An 18881-nucleotide genomic window follows, 5' to 3' on the forward strand; every position below is an offset into this window, starting at 1 on the left:
CACATATGGACTAAGACACACACACATGAACTTAGACATACATAGACTGACACACACATAGCCCTACACACACATACACATATGGACTGTGAAACACAGATATGTACTTTAGATACACAGACATGGATTAACACACATATGGACTCACACACAGACGCATTGACTTACACACACACACATCGAGTGACACACATGTATAGACTTACACACACATGTGGACTAACACACACACATATGGACTGACATACACATCGACGTACACGCACACAGATCGACTGACACACACACACATTGCCTAACACACACACATAAACACTTTGACGTTGTCCGTTCGAAAAAGACACCCACATGGAGTTAAAGACACGCATGGCTCTACACGCACACACACACATGGACTCACACACACACACATCGACGGGCACAGCAATCCCCGATGATGGCACAGCTATCAGTATCGCAGTACTACGTATGAGTAAATAGCGTGACGCGAGCAATGGAAACAATAGAAATGCATTGAAGAAATAAGCAGAAATCACAGACTGGCAGTAGACTGTGGCAGCGTTATAAAAGCGCAGCAAAAAAAGGGGAAATTGAGCAACCCAAAAATCCAAAAAGAGTTTTGTGTACACAAACATAATTATTGTAACATGTCAACTTGTTTCATAATGGTAAACAATGAACCTGAGTTGTTATCTGCACACAAACATTATTATTGTAATGTTTGTCAACTAATGTGTTTAACAATAGTAAACAATGGGCTTGAGTTGTTAGCGTAAGAAGCAAGGAAATTTTCTCTTAGCATAGGCGTGTTGAGGCCTTGTGCCATGCGTAGCCTCCCGTCCTGGCCTACATTGGCGAGGCGGCGGAGTTGGCACGTTGGCAGGCTAGGGGCTGGGCCGCTACCCCCCCCCTCCCCAGCATTCCCTGCCCTTGCAAGAATAATGCTATGTAAGCAGTAAAATATTATTATCTACGGAGTCTGTAGTAGAAACTGGACGCATCTTGTTGGGGGGGGGGGCGAAGAGGACATGACACAGTGAAGAAATGTCCGCAGCGTTGTGTGTATGTGTTGGCTGTAAAACGCGTAAAATAAAATGTCCCCGTGAGCTCGAGTGAACGCGCAGCACTTGGTAGGGTCCGTCCCCCCCACGCAATTGGCGACACTTGGTACGGTCGACATCACGCAATAAGTAAATAATGAATAATAGAAACGGCACAAATGTGTTAATTAAACTACTTTAAAGTTTACGGATGGGAAAACGGAATAGCCTATTCCCACCACGGGGCTTAGGGCATGCCGCCTGGCAAATTATTTCGGTCTTAAACCCCACCGTCCGAGAGCCAAATCCCCCGCAAGCGCGAGCGCATGGAGACTTTTATATATAAGATGTTATTTTTATTATTTTATTATTTCCATTCTACGTGACTTTACACTGTTACATTGTTTTTATAGCTTTAGGTCATTTTGAAAACGTTTTGATTTAGCCATGTTTGTTTGTTGGAGTACAGAGTTAGCCTGATAACTTTAATCTAAATTGTATTATGGTTATTGTTTGACTTGCATCCCACTGGGATTTTTGCACACAGTGTTGATATACGGTGTTTTTTCTGGAAGACTTTGCTGTTTTATCCTGGATTTTTGTGTTGCGTGAAGTCACATTAAGATATTCCTTGTTCATGTTTTTGTTTGTTGCGGTTGCACCCGCGTCAAGAGCCGCATAGCTCACAGGGTTATACCTAATAAATGAAACTGAAAACTGAAATGAAAAAAAAGAATATCTGCTTGCCATTATTTTTCCTAGACTTCTACTTTCAGAGTTAGTTATTACTTAAGTTATTACTAAAACCAGAAATTATCGAATGCAGAGGCAATTATTTAATATGATAAAGAGTAGATACATTTAAATAGTCTTACAGATACAACCGGCCCTTTGAGGGCACCCATAATGACGATGCGGCCCAAGATGAATTTGAGTTAGACACCCCTGGCGTAAATATACAAAGGTTTCGTTAAACCTGCCACCACCGACACAGCAAATTATGTTTGTTATGTAAAAAGAACGTGGCCAATTCATCACAAGTACAGCACATCGGTTGTGTGTTGGAGAGCCAAGCCATAACATTTACAATCTTGAGTACGACGTTTCGCCAGTAATTACAACCAGCTTCATCAGGTGACAACCAAATTTTGTGGCTTGGCTCTGTGGGAATATGAATCGGGTCGCTGGGTTTATAGCGTAGCACGCTAACCATTGCACTACACTACCGTTCCCCACTCATGCACAAACATTATCATCGGAACTATAGTATTTATTTATTACTAGCTAAGTTACCTGGCTTCGCACGGGTCTCAGTAATCAAACACTAAGAGTAATGTCCTGCCATGCTGGTTTTATTAGAATAATTGAATTCTGCCAAAGAAGTCTGAATGTGTGTGTTTTGTCACGGTTTTTTGGTTGTGTTATACAATCACAGGGCTCGTTTGTTTTATGACAGCTTTTATATTCATTACCCTTGGAGAGCTTCAGGATAGACAATGTTGGATGTGTTTCCATCAGGTGGGTTTCATCGAATGATGCTTCAATTTTGGCATACATGTCGACAGCAAATTGGTGGAAAAGCTCTTTGCATCTCAAGAAGAAATTGAAGCTGCTGTTTCGCACCATGATCCTGAAGGCAAATAAGTCCATGGCGGAAATCTTCGTTTGTGTTGGCAAGCCTGTTGCTGGGTCAGTTTGGCGAAGTAGGAAATGGTAGCCATCATCACCTTGCAGGATTTGCACCTTGGTGTTGGTGACATTGTTGCAGTGCTGTTGAGCCTGTCACTTATTGTCAGACTTGAATGCAGATCTGTGGTAATGTAGGTAGGTCATTAGGTAGTGGCAGCAGACTGCCAATGCGAGTATGTACCTGGCCCTGCACTTTAAATGTGGGCATGTAGCCAGATGTCGGGATGAGTTGCTTGGTGTCAAAACATGTGCTTTGGAAGCACGAGTTCTATCTTCCATTGTTGTTTCAGAATTGGCTTGCATAGGCAGTTTTGGCAGGTATCAATACATGAATAGGCTCGGGATGGTCATTCATTGTGGGGAGCTGAACCATGGTACTGTTGCAGCATAGCCCTCGAGGGTCTCCTTTCAATGTCATTGTATGGCAGCAGCGGCAAGAAATAGACATGGAACCAATGGATCAGAAGTGCAAATGAAGTGAGGGATGTATGGAAAAGAAGACTTTTCCTTTTGGGGCCATCCATAAATGATAACACGCACCTGGGGGGGGGGGAGGGTTAGACATTTGTGACGATGTGTGATGAGGGGGGGGGGTGAGAAATGTGACATCACATCAAAATGCGCAACTTTAAATAAATATAGACAACACATTATACTTAATTAAATATACTTTTTAATAAATGTTTTATCGTACAACATCAGAGTGCAGTGCCACATTAAATACGCACTATAATGACAATAGTTTAAAGCGATTTGAAGCATGGTTTTTTTTGGGGGGGTAGAGCTTTGTGACGTCATATTTGAGGGGGGAGTCTGCCTTTTTGTGCCGAATGGGGGGGGGTCAAAAATCGTCCAAAATCGCGTGACGTCATTTATGGACGGCCCCTTTGGCTGCAGAGTAGGCACCTGTTTGCAACCATTGTGCTGTTTTCAAGCTGCCTAGCTTGTTGGTGGACTGGAGTTTGATTAGTTGTGGCGGCAGCCATTTGTTCTGTGTTAGTATTCTGTGTATCTCATTGCTGTTGACTTGCATTCGATGTAGGTGCAGGCAAAGCAGCACTGGTCACAACATGTATTGCTTCCTGCTGTACTGGAGTTTTATAAGCTGTAGGTGCAGCCATCGCAGAACTTGTACGAATGGCATAAATTATTATCGCGTTTGGTGAAGAGAAATGCACGTTTTCCGCAAGGCACATTTTCGGTGGAGGTAAAAGTTAGTAAGCAGAAAAAATGAGTAAATAGTGTGTGAGTGAATGATGTGTTGAGATTGTGTGTAATCATTGTATGAATGTGAATACATAGCCACAAAGGAGCAAAGTATAAAGGATGTAAGTTGTTGGTGGGAGTAATTTTTTGTATTGTTTCAAGTGGGTATGAATAGTATTTCTGTGGTGGTGTGTGTACATGTATAATTATGTAAACGCGAGTGTGTATGTTCATGCTTTGTATTACTTACCAGGCGATGTAGACTTGATGTATTTAGTTGTAGCTGTTTATAGCGTCTGTTGTGTAGAAGGAGGTTGGTAGTGCTGGTACTTAGATGTAGACATTTCCGAATAGTACATGTTTTTTTAAATATACACATTGCAGTATATTAGAGGTGTGCAGAGAGGACAGTAAGGAGTCAGAAGTGGATGAATTTTGTGGCATGAGAAAAAAATATGGCAGTGCAGGGCAGACACTTATATTATGGTGAGTGCGTGGAATTGTAGTATATAAAATGTCACAATGTGTTTGCGTGTGTGGGAAACCGGAAGTAGTCAGAATGCCTTGTTGCTTTAACACATTATGAGAGAAAGAGAGGGGGGGGGGTGTGTGCAGGTGTTACAGGTGTTGAAGGTGAGCAGGTGTAATAAAGGACTTCGCCAACACACTGCTTGGTCTTCGTCACTCTTTATTCCCGTTGACGCTCGCACTCCGCTGGTCCCGACAGCGGACCAGCTGCTCCTCGCGCGCGCCCCGCATGCGCTCTCCCGTCAGTCACTCCGCTCCCCCGCTCCCGCACACCGCTGACCGACGGTGTGCTCGAAGCTCCTCCAGCCACGTGGCTGATGGTGTGGATCCCCTCCGGCCACCCAACGTGGTCCAGCTTCGTGACTCTACCAACTGACCCGGAGCCCTTCCGGGATCCCACCTATATTCCCTTCACCACGTGATCCTGTCTCCTCCCTCTCACCATGCCCTTCACCGAACCTTCCAGATCCGGCCTCCGCATAGCGTCTTGCTGGCTCCGCCTTTAGGTTCCGCCCCTTCTCACCTCGCATCCGATTGGACCCGAGGTGAGTGGCGGACCTTCACATACACCCCCATACTGGGCCCCGCCCCCCAATACCCTGGGCCGTATGATTGGCCCAGAACCGAGCAGTGAACCCCGCTTACGCTCGCATTACATGACCTGATGTAAAGGACCAGCCGTCCCGGCTGAATCAGGATGAACATAATGCGAGCGACGGCAACACCCCCATGAACCACAACAGACACAACGGAGAAGACAACAACGACAAATACAATCAACGAAAGAGAAGGGATCTGGAACGAGTGCGGGCCGCCGGCCCGTCCTTCACGAGAACCGGCGCCCTCGGAGACCGCAGTCCGGGCGGGGTTGAAGGAGCGACGGAACCGGAATCATCCGCCGCTGGTGGAGGCCCATCCGTTGCAGAAACCCGCGCATCAGAGAGGCCCGAAATCGGAGCTCCTTCCAGCCACAACCTCGGCGGGGTTTGAGGGGCAGCGGAAGCAGGTACTCCCATCGCCGTAGTAGGCCCACCCGGTGCAGAAATCCCTGTGTCCGGTAGGATCACCGTCGGCCCGTCTACAAGAGGCACGACAGGCGCGCTTGCAGGTTGAACAGGCAAGGGCAGTGGCACGTCGGACGCGACAGACACTAACAAGGCAACGTTAGAAGATGACGCATCGACACGAGGGGCAACGTAGGGCTTCAATCGGGACGTGTGGACATACCAACGGCGCGACCCGACACGAATGCGTGCGGACTGGGGACTAGGAACTTCAGTCAGCACCACTGGGCCTTGCCAGGGTTTGTGCAATTTAGAGGAGGTCCCCACCGGCACCTGTGGGCAGTGGAGCCAGGCCATGTCCCCCACACGCCAAGGGGATGCACGATGAGAGCGCCGGGTGCACCGTTCGTTCTGGGCCTGGGTCTTGGCCGTAGCCAATCGGGCCGCATCCCGCGCTTCCGCTACGCGCTGAACGGACTCGCGAATATAATTGGGTAGGGTTTAATAGGACCCTTCGCACGCGTGTTAAGCTGCACCTCCACAGGCTGCACATTCTCGACCCCGACCAACAAAAATTTGTTCCCCCGAGCGGACGGGGGAAAGGACCCCAGAATGTCCAATGCCACCAATTCGTTAACCCGCGTCACTTTAATCGATTGCACTGGGGGAACATACGGCTGTTTGGGGGGCTTCCGCCGGGCACAGTCGGAGCACGCACGAATGTGCCCGACAACGTCAGTCATCATGCCGTGCCAAAAATAATCACGTAACGTCAACAAGGTTTTCTGCACCCCGAGATGTAACAACTTCTCAGCGTGTAGAATCCGAATCAACTCATATCGCAATGACAACGGAATGACAAGGCGCCAGCGACCCCACAAGTCCTCTCTCCACATCAACAATCCGTCCCGGAGAGCTGCTCCCGGCATCCCATCAGATGACGGATACCCCTTTGACTGTGCAGCCTGACTCCGCAAGGCCGCAAGCGAGTCATCGAGCAATTGTTCACGAACCCACACGGAACACGGCAAATTCAAAACCCCATCAGCCGGCTCCGGACAGGTGGAGTCCGCGGGATTATCCACAGCGGACATGACAGGCCGAGGGGGCTGTGGAACCCGCGTGCCCCTAAGCTTGCCCGAGGCACACGCGCGGGCGGACTCATGTGGCAGTCGGGAGAGCGCGTCCGCATTAGCGTGACGAGAACCCTTACGGTATTGAATGTCAAACGAGAACTTCTGTAAAGTTTCCAGCCATCGTGCCAAATATTCCGGGGATGCTAGTCCCATACATATGAATCCGCATCGGTTGAGCCCTTTGGAGAGAGATCACGTTCGCGGTGCGGTGGATGATATGCTGGCCGCTGACATTATCTCTCCGTCTAACAGCCCATGGGGTGCTCCGGTTGTTCTGGTAAAGAAGAAGGATGGTAGCCTGCGTTTTTGTGTTGATTTTCGGAGGCTAAATAAAGTGTCGGTTGCAGACGCGTACCCCCTGCCGCGTATGGATGATTCCCTCGATGCCTTGTCTGGGGCGAATTTATTTTTCGACCCTCGAACTCTCCTCGGGGTTCTGGCAGCTCCCCCTTGACGAGTCGTTGAGGGAAAAAATGGCTTTCCGTACGCCGCAGGGGCTTTTTCAGTTTAATTGTCTCCCCATGGGATTGAACGTCGCCCTTGCTACGTTCCAAAGGTTAATGGAACTCGTGTTGACCGGCCTGCAGTGGGACACATACCTGATATATTTGGACGACGTCATTGTTTTCAGCCGCACGTTCGAGGAGCATCTTCAGAGATTGGATGCTGTTTTTGCTAGGGTGCATTCCGCTAATTTGAAATTTAAGCCCAAGAAGTGTCACCTTTTACAACACTCCGTGCGCTATTTGGGTCACATTAACAGCCCTAATGGGGTGGCCACAGACCCGGACAAAACGGCGTGCGTTCGGGACTGGCCAACTCTGGCCACGGTGGGGGACGTACGTCGATTTGTCGGGTTCGCTTTCTATTACCGCAGATTTGTACCAAATTTTGCTTCGATCGCTAGGCCGCTGCATCTCCTTACGGCGAAGAATCAGAGGTTCAAATGGGGGCCGGAGGAGGAGATGGCATTTCGCGGCCTACGTGATCGATTGGCGTCAGCACCGACGCTGAATTACCCTGATTTCGCTTTGCCTTTCATTTTGGATACCGACGCTAGTGACACGGGTATTGGCGCCGTCCTATCGCAGTGTAAGGGTGGCATCGAACACATTGTGGCTTACGGGAGTCGCGTTCTCTCTCCGACTAAGACACGCTATTGCGTCACCCGGCGGGAATTGTTGGCTATCGTGCATTTTGTCCGCCAATACTGCCCGTATCTGTATGCAGAAAATTCATTGTGCGCCCAACGGCGCAAGTTAAACTGAAGCGCGGACCGCTGGTACTCAGTCAGGGACGTGTTTTCCTGACACAACCCGGCGATCCATCGATCGTCCGGCGACTTAGAAGCCGAAACCCCCGCCACGAGACCCTGCCGATCCGCTTCAGCATGGGCTGTGAAAGCGGTAGTGGCATGGGCCAAGACCGTACCGGCCGGCACCACAACATTGTCCGCGCCTCCCTTCAAAACTTGCAAAAACGGAGGCTGACCAGCGCCTGGACGCCGGTAACAGCGTTGGACGGCGACAGCAACCCACCCGCCGCCCCCTCAACCCCAAACACGGGTTTACGATAGCGCAGCGGAATGAGCATCTGCGAGCCCGGAGGAATGTCGACCGAGACGTCGGCCAGCACCTGCACCGGGAGGTCCGGGGTGGAACGGCCCAATGGCGATGGCAGAAAAAAAATCTTACGGCCCGCCGGCAACTCAATGCAACCCTGATCCACCCTTATTTTAATTGGCATCTTTGCCAGGAAATCGGTCCCCAATAAGCAAGGCACAGCGAGGGACCCTGAGATCAACACCGGCCCCGAAGCCAACACGTCCCCAACGGAAATGTGTGCTTCCACCTGGCCTACGATGCTCATACTCCCCCCGTTAGCAGCAACACACGCATCGAAAACCGGACGTACCCGCGACGCCGGAATGGATAGAAGATGGAAAATGACATCCGAGACGATAGTGGTGGACACGCCCGAATCAACTAAAATCTGCACATCAACCCCTTGTATAGAGCCCGGCACGGTTGAAGACCCTGTGGCGGCCGCAACGACTCTGCGAGCCAGTTTCAGCCACTGCGTCACCATCCGATGCGGATCAGCTAGAGTCCCCCCGTTAGAACAGGCACCCAGAACGCACTCCGATAACGATGAATGAGGTGACAGGCCTTGCCGGGTGTCTGATGCGTACCGAGTTGCCTGACACGGGTCACCGTCCGACGTCGATGGCGCGTCCTTAGGCGGGGACTCCGGGAGAAGAGGTGGACGAGGTCGACCCCGACAGTCACGCGTGAAGTGTCCGAGACGGCCGCAGCGATAACACGCCATGTCGGCCCGCCGCCCGGCCCCCACAGCGTCCCAGCGATCCGCCGACGAGGGCACTGAGCGTGGCACCATTCCCCTTCGTGGGACCCACTGGCCTGCCGCCGCAGTGAGATCGCCAGGCCCCGCATCGTCCAGGACGAAGACGACCTTCGATGGCGTCCAACCAATGGGTTTCCCATCAATGGCCAGATCGCCCGTCCTGGTGGCCATCTGCGCCCAACGGCGCAAGTTAAACTGCACGTCGAGGCACTTGGCAGCCAACCGGGAGGTTAGCTGCTTGTGGCCGCACACGGGCAGTGGGATGCCTAGGTCCTTGGACAACTCCAACATCTTCCCCAGTATCAAGGGTTCCAACAAGTCGAGCTCGGTCTCGGGGTACGCGGCCATGGCCAGCGCAATCAAAGCGCCACGGAAGGCCACGGGTGATTCCTCCGGCGCCCGTTGTCTTTGGACAAATCAACGGTGAGCGTCGTCCGGTGGCTCGTATGCTTCCGCCATCTCGTCGAAAGCTCCCTTTAGCGTTGCCTTCTTTGCAGCTGGGATGGAGTGGAAAAACTTTAAAGATGCGTCATCGAGGAGCGTTGGCAGGACCTCCAAGGCCTCTCCACTTGGCGGAGCGGACAGCCGATTCAAAACGCCAAGCGAATGCGCTCCAATTCCTGCCATCGGCAAATTCCTTTATAGATGTCAGACGGTGGCTGCGAGCCCCCCCGCTGCTCCCACCCGAAGCGGCCGCCCCACGCGGCGGTGACAAAATGGCGGCTTTCCGCCAGTCAGTAATGACCGCGCCCAAGATGGCGGCGTCCTGCCGCGTGTCGGGGAAGGCGGGAAGCCTCGCAGAGGACGCAATGAAGGACGGCTCGGGCCCACCCGAAGTCTCCCCCCGCAGAGGTCCGACACGTAGTTGTCCCGGCGCCGGCGCGACCAGAGTGACCAAGTCCAGCATAACGGCCCGCAGCATGTCAATTTGCTCCGCTACGTGCCGCCAGCCGTCCTCGGCGACCGAAAACGTAGACGGCCCGGCTCCCGCGACGATATCTTGCACTCCCGCAGTGTCGCTTGCCGCCGTCCCGAATATTGGAAGAGGTCACCCCCTGTGAGTGGCTGGCTGAGGTGCCATCTGCTGATGAAGTACTGAAGGCGATCCAGAGTCTGAGACCAGGAAAGGCACCGGGCAGAGATGATCTCCCAAGCGAAATGCTCAGGGAGGGTGGCGTTTGTGCACAGACTGCCCTATATGACATCATAACAACAGTCTGGACCACTGGACGGGTTCCGCAGGATTGGAAGGATGCCCTGGTGATCCGCCTCTTTTAGAAGGGGGACCGCACAGACTGTAACAACTACAGGGGCATATCACTCCTCAGTGTGCCGGGAAAGGTCCCGGCAATGATTATTCAACATCGCCTTGCTAGGCACGCTGAGGAGAGGCTTGCGGAGCCCCAATGCGGTTTCAGGAAAGGGCGGTCCTGCACAGATGCCATATTTTCTGTCCGTCTGCTACAGCAGAGGTGTAGGGAATTCCAACAAGACCTACATCTCTGCTTTATTGACCTGGTCAAGGCCTATGATACCATCAGTAGCAGAGGGTCAGGGACTGATGATCATTAAGGACCTTCATGATGGTGAGCGGGCCCGGGTAAAACTACGTGGCCGGGAGTCAGAGCCTTTCCTTGTGTAATGCGAGCGTAAGCGAGGTTTGGGGGCGTGGCCCAGTAAGGTGGGCGTATGGAGAGGTCCGCCGCCTACCTACGGTCGAATCGGATGATCAAGGGCGGAGCCTAGGGGCGGAGCCGGGGGGGGGGCTAAGTGAAGGGCGTGATCTGGAAGGTTCGGAAAGGGCGTGGTGGAAGGTGGAGATGGGATAACGAGAGACGGGAATATAAGGGGGATCCGGAAGAGACTCGGGGCAGTTGACATAGACTCGAAGTGGGACCACGTCGAGCCGTGGAAGGACTCCAGCGCCATCGGCCACGTGGCTGGAGACGGCTCCAAGCACACCGTCAGCCAACGGTGTGCGGGAGTGCAACTGACGGAAAGAGCGCACGGGGCGCGCTAGTGGAACAGCCGGTCCACGGTCGGGACCAGCGGAGTGTGAGCGGTATAACAAGAATAAAGACAGAGACCAAGCTGTGTGTCGTTAGAGTCATTTATTACACCTGTACACCTTGGGGTGCGACAGGGATGTCCTCTGGCTCCCACATTATTTAACATCTATTTTGACCACGTAGTTCGTGAAGCCTTCAATAGCTGTACCGGGGGAATTTCCATTTTGTACAAATGGGAGGCTGATCGATGCCTGGGTGTGATCAAGGGATGGCTCCCTATTGGTCAACCACGTTATGTATGCCGATGATTTGGTAATAGCTGCTCATTCAAAGGAGGAGTTGGAGACGCTGCTGCTGAGACTGGAGCATGTCACTAAGAGGTGGGACCTTACCATAAGCCCCACCAAAACTAAGCACCTGCCTGGGTATTTTGTACCATCGGACACTCCGCACCCACAACTCCCAATCGGTGATGGGGCAGTAGTGGAGAGAGTGGAGAGTTTCCCATACCTGGGCAGTGTGCTTATGACCGGCTCCAGTTTAACAGCAGAGGTCTCACTCCGAATCAGTCAAGCGGAAATATCTTTTCATCGGTTGCGTAACGCTGTGTGGAAGCTACCTGGTGTGTCGCTCCGCACGAAGCTTCAGGTCTTCTCGGCCACAGTCATTAGTCATTCCCTCCCTTCTCTAGTCTTGCGAAAAGTTACGATCCATCCTGGGTTTAACCAGGCTGGATTGTGTGAGGAGCTCACAAATCCTTGAAAGATCTGGGCAAAGTCCCATCGGTGAGCTCTTCCGGTAGGCAAGGCTACGTTGGCTGGGTCATGTAGCCCGCATGCCCAGCCACCGCATGCCTAAACAGCTTTTGTTCGGCCGGATCGAGGGGGCAAAACAGGCGCGGCACGGGCTAGAGAAGAGATGGAGTGATGTGGTACAGGAGGACGTGGAGCTGAGTGGACTTGCCGATGACTGGTACCAGCGGTGTCAAGATCGGCCTCAGTGGAGGAGGCTCGTGAAGGACACTACTGGGCAGTTGGAGGCAGTCGCCCTCCAACAACAACAGAGGGCGGAGGAGCGACGCTCACAACAACGAGTGGAGCGCCGGGTGGCGAAAGCACAGCAAGTTGGTACCGTAGGGGGCACAGGTGGTGCATCAGCCAGTCATCTCGATCATCTCAGTCGACCCGTGGCACCTGGGTCTGCCCCGTGACCTCCTGCCAGCGGGCGTTCGACACTTCACATGGCCTCAAGGTGCACATGGCCTGGCACAAGTGTCGTGGTGACGTCACCGCCACTTCGTGGCGAATGGCGGTTGTTGTTGTTGTTGTGTGTGGCTCGATGTGTTTGTGTGTGTGTGGGTCAATGTGAGTGTCTTTTTTGCTTGGGCAACGCCGGGTACTTCCCGTTAGTATATGAATAAGTATAGATGTGTAAGTCACGTGTGACTGTGTATATATTCATTCCTCGTTGCCTCGATACTGACGTAGATGGTGTGAATATGTTTTTCTGTCTGCAGCTGACGCTTCCTCTGACGCTTCTTTTGCAGAATTGGTCTGATGGAGCAAAGGCACTCAGCGCAGCTCGGTACAAAAAGGAATGCGACCAGTATGCAAACAGCACAGATTGTCCTGAAAATTTGACACAGCACCAGAAAACTCACGCGGTGGAGATACCCTTCAAGTGCAGTGTGTGCGATAAAGCGTTTCCAAAGTCCTCGCAACTTAAAGGACACCAGAGAACACACACGGGAGAGAAACCTTTCAAGTGCACGCTGTCTGAGAAGGCATTTGTAGAGTCATCAGGTCTTCAAACCTACCAGAGAACACACAGGAGAGAAACCCTTCAAGTGCAGTGGCTGTGAGAAGTCATTTTCAAAGGCATTTACTCTTAAAAGACACCAGAGAACACACACAAGAGAGAAACCTTTCAGGTGCACTCTCTGCGGGAAGCCGTTTACAGTGTCATCATCTCTTTAAAAACACCAGAGAACACACACGGGAGTGAAACCTTTCAAGTGCAGTGTGTGTGGGAATACATTTTCAGATTCATCAAATCTTCAAAGGCACCAGAGAACACACAGTCATCAGAAGATCCCCAATGAGCAGAGTCTGAAACCGGCTTGTGAAAGTCAAACTGCTGCATTGTGTCTATCCTTAATGATTAAAGAGCCACGAGAGAATCTCAGTTTGGACACTTTAAAAGGCATCAAGGCGAAATATGAAGAGGTGAAATGTGAAGAAGTAACAGTGAAGAGCGAAGAAGTGAAGGTAAAATGTGAAGATGAAAATTATACTCCAAAATCAGACCTTCACATCGATGGAGACAACGTGAAGCAGGAGGAGAATTGTGACTGAGGAAGAGCGAGGCAACTTCCAGCAGTTTGTGGAAGTGGAGGTGTGAGTGGACTTCTTAGATAGAGACCTGGTAGATGTATAAGCTTGAGACACTGAAGGTCCAATAGATTCACCTGTGTCACAGGCTTTTAACGAAAATAATATTGAAGTTGAACACTCAATTCCTCAGTTCAACCTGGAGAGTAAGAGCGGCCAGTATTTGTGAACCTGTGGGTTGGGTAGATGTCTAACCAGGAGTGAGAGCCAATAAGCTCCCAAGCATTCACTATATTATGATAATAATGTTTGCATTTATATTTTGCTTCATTTCCCATAATGGGGTTTTTTTTTGGGTTCGATCGCGTAAATATCAATGTTTCGTGAAACCCGCCACTAGGCCTCGGCAAGGTAGGGTAAAAGTTAAAAGGTAAAAACAACGAGCCTACCTTGACCCTACCTTTTACCTTACCACAATACAATCACTCTACCCTTACCTTTTACCCTTTAGCAGGTAAGGTATGTTGTATTTATCCCCCTTTTTCCAAAAAATTATATTAAGAATAATTAGGCCAATTTTGTTTTTTAATTAAATAATGAAAACAACCCGCTACTCATAGCACCAAGCATCTGGAAAACGTGGAATGCCATTAAACAGCAAACCTCAGGACCTCCCCGGCCACCTTTGTCTTCCAATGGTTCGGCACAAACACATGCCAGCCATAAATACGTATGGCGGGGTCTGGCCTCGAGATGACCCACTCAGAGGGAGTGGGGGGGTCAGGGCGGTTGCGAGGAGAGTTCGGGAGGGTGTCTGTTTTTTTTTTCTCTCGCAAGAGATGCGCAAGGAGGGTGTGAGGGGGTTTCACGTTTTTGGGTTTAAGCACAAACACACATCACGCAGTTCTGTCTGGGTCGAGGCTGGGTTTCAGCCGGTGTCCGGCTGGCGGTGCCGTTGCGAGGGAGCAAACACCGATACCGATGGCCGGTGTCGCTTCTCGCAGAACGAAGTGAACCTGAACCAGCGCAGCCCTGAAGTGAGGGCTGGAGGGGCATCAGCAGGTGCCCGTGTGAAGCTGTCAGCTGCACGCCAAAGGCAAAAGCAAGGAGAGAGAACGGAGCAGTAGAAAGAGCCTGACCGGCCACCCGTGAGGAAGAGGAGAGCGCCTTCGAATGCGCCGTGTGTTTAATACACACACATCGACCAGCACCCGCTGAGAACAGACAAGACATCCAGCAGCGGAGGAGCTGCACGCTATTCGACGATGGAATCATCGCGCACCACGACGGCGAGCATCGTGCCGACTCGTCATCCGGCTGTGGTCAAACAGCTGCAACGGCCATAGAGCACAAAGGTGCCAGCCACCAGCGCACAAGTGCACGAGTGCAGCCAGCCGCCAGCGGACGAGTGCACGAGCAGCACCACCCGGGCGCCACCGAGCGTCAAGCGACCCAACCTCTTCAAGGACAACATCGGGCCAACGCCGCTCAATCTAGCTGCGGAGAGAGAAAGCCGGCGACGGGCTCGCTACTGCCACGCCCGAGAGAGGGAGCAGGGTGTGAAGCCTCTGGTTGTATACCCCTCCCCACCCCGCAAGCTCACGACACAACTCCCGGCTCCAAAAAAAAAATTTTTAACAAGGGGATAACACACACACACAACACGCACATCGGGACGAATAAGATTAGAACAATAGTTATCTTTGTGTTTCGAAAAGGGTTGCCATTTCAAGGTGGTGCGTTCAATATCAACTGATCGTGAAAAGCAGTTGCTCCCTGTCGAGTTACATGAATACGGTTGTTAGAAGTGTTTCAGTCATTCATTTTCGTTAATTGCATAATCTTGCCGATGAATCTATTGACGTATACTTTTGCCTTCGGGATATAATAATTTGCTTATCGCCTTTCATATGAAATCATTGCATGCATGCTTAAGGACTTTTTCCTATCACCGTATATGGTCGCGTTACTCTGGAATTAACTGATTGCCATGATTACCCAGTTTGACAACATGGTCACTGAGGGTAAATGTGCAGATCAAGAAGAAATCTTCAGGAGTACTGTGTTAACAATTCCCAGCATGAGAGTTCGCATATTAGAGTGTCATATTTTTGTTTAGAATTAAAATTGCATAACAAAGAAGTGTTGAGTGTTTCTTTCCAAGTCCATGCATAACCATCTTAATTATAAGAACTGTATCCTGCGTTGAGATATGAATTTGGAGACCTAACATAACAAACACACTAAGATAATCAATAAATGTTTAATCAAAGATAATTGTTTTATCCCGATTGATACAATTATCTTTGATTTAAAGCCTAATTATCATAACTGCCCACATTAACATAAGCGCAAGCATTTGCATAAATTAATACGATGATTATCATAATTTATGCATATAATTATATAGTATAATTTCCACGATTTACACATTTTTATTAATTTTTATTATTTTCATCAAAATTTCATAACCCGACATATACAACAGGTAAAAGGTTAAAGGTAAAAAGCAACTAGCCTACCTTTTACCCTACCTTTTACCCTTACCCCATGCAAATTACCTGATTACAGGGTCATTACTGGGGTACTACTACACATGACAAAGGTTTATAATGGTAAATACTAGGTAGAGTGCTTTATTCATATAGAATACTCTCGATTTCAATTTTACACGCTTGTCGTCGTCGTATCCTCAAATTTTGTAACTCAATTTTAACCCACTTCCTAATGTGGTATCGACTGCAAACTTGGTATACTTATGTCATACTGATGACAATACTATATTCTATCATAAAATATATATTTTTTAAACATTCTTTTTTATATGTTATGTTTCGGCTTGGGTCTAATTGTCCACGCTCAATTGACGTTGGCTGTAATTGGCCACGGTGCCTTACATTATGGCAAGCTTCGGGGCCACTTCCTGGAGGCGTGGAGTTCTGCCATTACTAGTACATTTAATAAAAGCTTGTTTTTAAAAAAGTTTTTTTAAATATTACTTATTCAATGGAGGCCACGGACTGCGCCACGGAGCTTTTAGCGGTAAACAATGCACCGTATTTACCGGGTAACACTTCGCGCTACCTTTACCCTACCGGGTAATTCTTCCGAGCTACCTTTACCCTACCCTTTAGCTTACCCCTTGGCATGTCGACACCTTTACCCTTTTACCCGGTAAAAAGGGTAAATTACCTTACCTTGCCACCACACGATTTGTTCTCCAACACACCGGTGTTCTGTACTAGTGTAGTGTAATAACGCGACTGTTGTCCAACAACGGTAACTGCGGTGGACAAATAGGACACACGCCAGTGAGCATATACACGGGTGTATCGGCAGGGCAGAGGAACTGGGGCAATGGTCACGGAAGATCCCATCTGGAAGCCCCTGAAACCTGCTCGTTGATTCGAGACGAAAGGTGTGACCAGGGCAAAGCCAGGCCACGCTGGGTAGCATAAATGCAGCTGAGAGCGGGAGCTCAGGGCTGCCGGTTCCGGAAGTGGAGCTGTGGCATCAAAGCAGGGGGGATGAGACGGTAAAAGTCTTCGACTGCAGTATCCTGGAACTTTGCTCTCAGGCTACTGTTGCACTGAAGTTCTATTAATTCCATCTGAAGGTGATGTGGTGCACTGTCAACACCAATATAAGGATTGGGAAAGTTGGTAAAGGTTAAATGCTGTTCTTTAAATTAATTAATCAGCCGATTCACTTTGGTAGCCAATCTCCGCAGTGAGTGTTCGAACATCCCACGTGGCCACACGTAGTGGCTTTTTATTGTTTCTGGAGGAGCCCCGAGGGTAAAGATCAATCTCCTGGCTCCGCCAGATGGGGTTTGGCCAGGAGACGTCATAGACGCCTGTACCCCCGGAGCTTCGGGCACAAGCTTATTCGATATTTTTCACAAAGTTTAGTTGTAATTTATTGAAGGTGGAGGGGTTACCAGCCCCTCGCACCCGTCCAGAGCCCCAATTTAGCCAATGTGGTGGTGTCGTGCGATTGTGTGAGGATGGATGAGACATCCGCTACACATGTATGGTGAACTTTTTTCACAACTTACGCAGCCAACCCTTCTAATCGGAGTAGTGTATAGCGTTGTGTACAGTGGTGTAGAGTATAGTGTATAAGGGTAGTATATATATATGTGGAACTTTTTTCACACCGTTTGTAGCCAAATTTGCTATTCGGAGTATTGTATCATGTTGTGTATATTGATGGAGTGTGTTGTATAGTGTAGTATATATGTAACGGTGTTTGGCAAAGATGCGCTGTTCCCATGCAGTTGCCTGCAGCAATGGCTACACGCCGATAGGGGGCAATCAAGGGGCTGAGGTCCAGTATGAGAGACGATGGGCCTTGAGACCCAACGGTTACTCTATGGATCGTTTATGGTTAAGGGTCAGACCGTAGACCCCAGGAGGGGGGCTGGGGGATGACATCACTACCAGATCCTTCTCGAAGGTTCGGAAGGAAGGCGTGGCTAGGGCGGAGCGAGCCACGGGCCAAGGATAAAAGCCGGACCCTGAACGGACCGAGTCAGTCGTCGTCCAGCGGAAGACAAGAAGCTCCTGAAGATTGAAGAGCCCAAGGGCAGAGCCGTACCTCTGGCAAGGGACAGCTCAGTTTATATACCAGTGAAGATCCAAGCTTCACTCAAAGAGGACTTATAGATTAGCCAGTGAGATATATATATTCTTAGGTTTTCGGTAAAGTCACGTAGGTAAAAAATTAAAATTAATAAAAGTAAAATAAAATAAAAATCACGACGTTTCGGAGGCAACACAAGCTTCCGTCTTCAGGTGGAACCATCACAGCACTATAGCTGTATCAAGTAAATGAGATATTACAAGAGATACTACCACGTATATATACTGGTTGAGGGGTGGGGGGGTGGGCCAGGAACGGCCCACTTTTTATTAGTATGGTTAAGGTGCGGCTTGAGACTACGGTTAGTCTACATAACAAAGGACTGAGCCTTTATTATGGTAAGGTGCGGCTTGACACTACGGTTAGTCTACATAACAAAGGAATGAGCCTGAGAGGAGGGGGGGGTGCCAGAGTTGTTCAAAGTGCAACTGCTGCTAATGAGACCGAGCCTCTGCCATGTAGATGGTAAAAGCACAAAAGCAGGTCAGGAAGAAACGGCCTCCTGCTATGTTGTTTGGTGGGTAAAACTTATAGCAGGAAATCAGTGTGTGAAAAATTAAGCTAAACATGGTAAAACAAAACTGGCTGTCTATCAGTAACCTGTACAGTAACTCAAGAATAGTTGTCTGTCAAATAAGATGGTCCAAATATGTGTAGTTAAATCTTTTTTGCATGGTTAATCACATCTTTCCAATGATTACTCAGTTTGTAACCATCATCACGGTTGAAATTATGTTTGTGTTTGTATATTTGTATGGCTTCGTGTACAAACCTCTCATGGTAGCCAGGAGGTTTGCAGAGCACCCTGGTCTCGGAAAAGACAATCTCATGAGAGCCCACAGAGTTGTAGCAATGATCGGCAACGGCCGAAGAATCAGTTCTGCCGTGTTTCAGATCTGACTTGTGCTCGCGGACACGATCAGAGACATGA

The 18881-nt window shown here is 49.7% G+C and overlaps 1 pseudogene across 1 annotated transcript in view; it reads left to right on the forward strand.

Moving 5' to 3' along the window:
- Positions 1 to 15432, forward strand: part of LOC144953534 (uncharacterized) — a 69148-nt pseudogene extending 53716 nt beyond the window's left edge. The window contains exon 7 of the transcript XR_013640824.1: positions 12523 to 15432. The product of XR_013640824.1 is annotated as an uncharacterized LOC144953534 (transcript). The remainder of the gene's footprint in view (positions 1 to 12522) is intronic.
- Positions 15433 to 18881: the final 3449 nt, after the last annotated feature.

This window comes from Lampetra fluviatilis, chromosome 78 (assembly GCF_964198595.1).
Source record: "Lampetra fluviatilis chromosome 78, kcLamFluv1.1, whole genome shotgun sequence".
NCBI lineage: Eukaryota > Metazoa > Chordata > Hyperoartia > Petromyzontiformes > Petromyzontidae > Lampetra > Lampetra fluviatilis.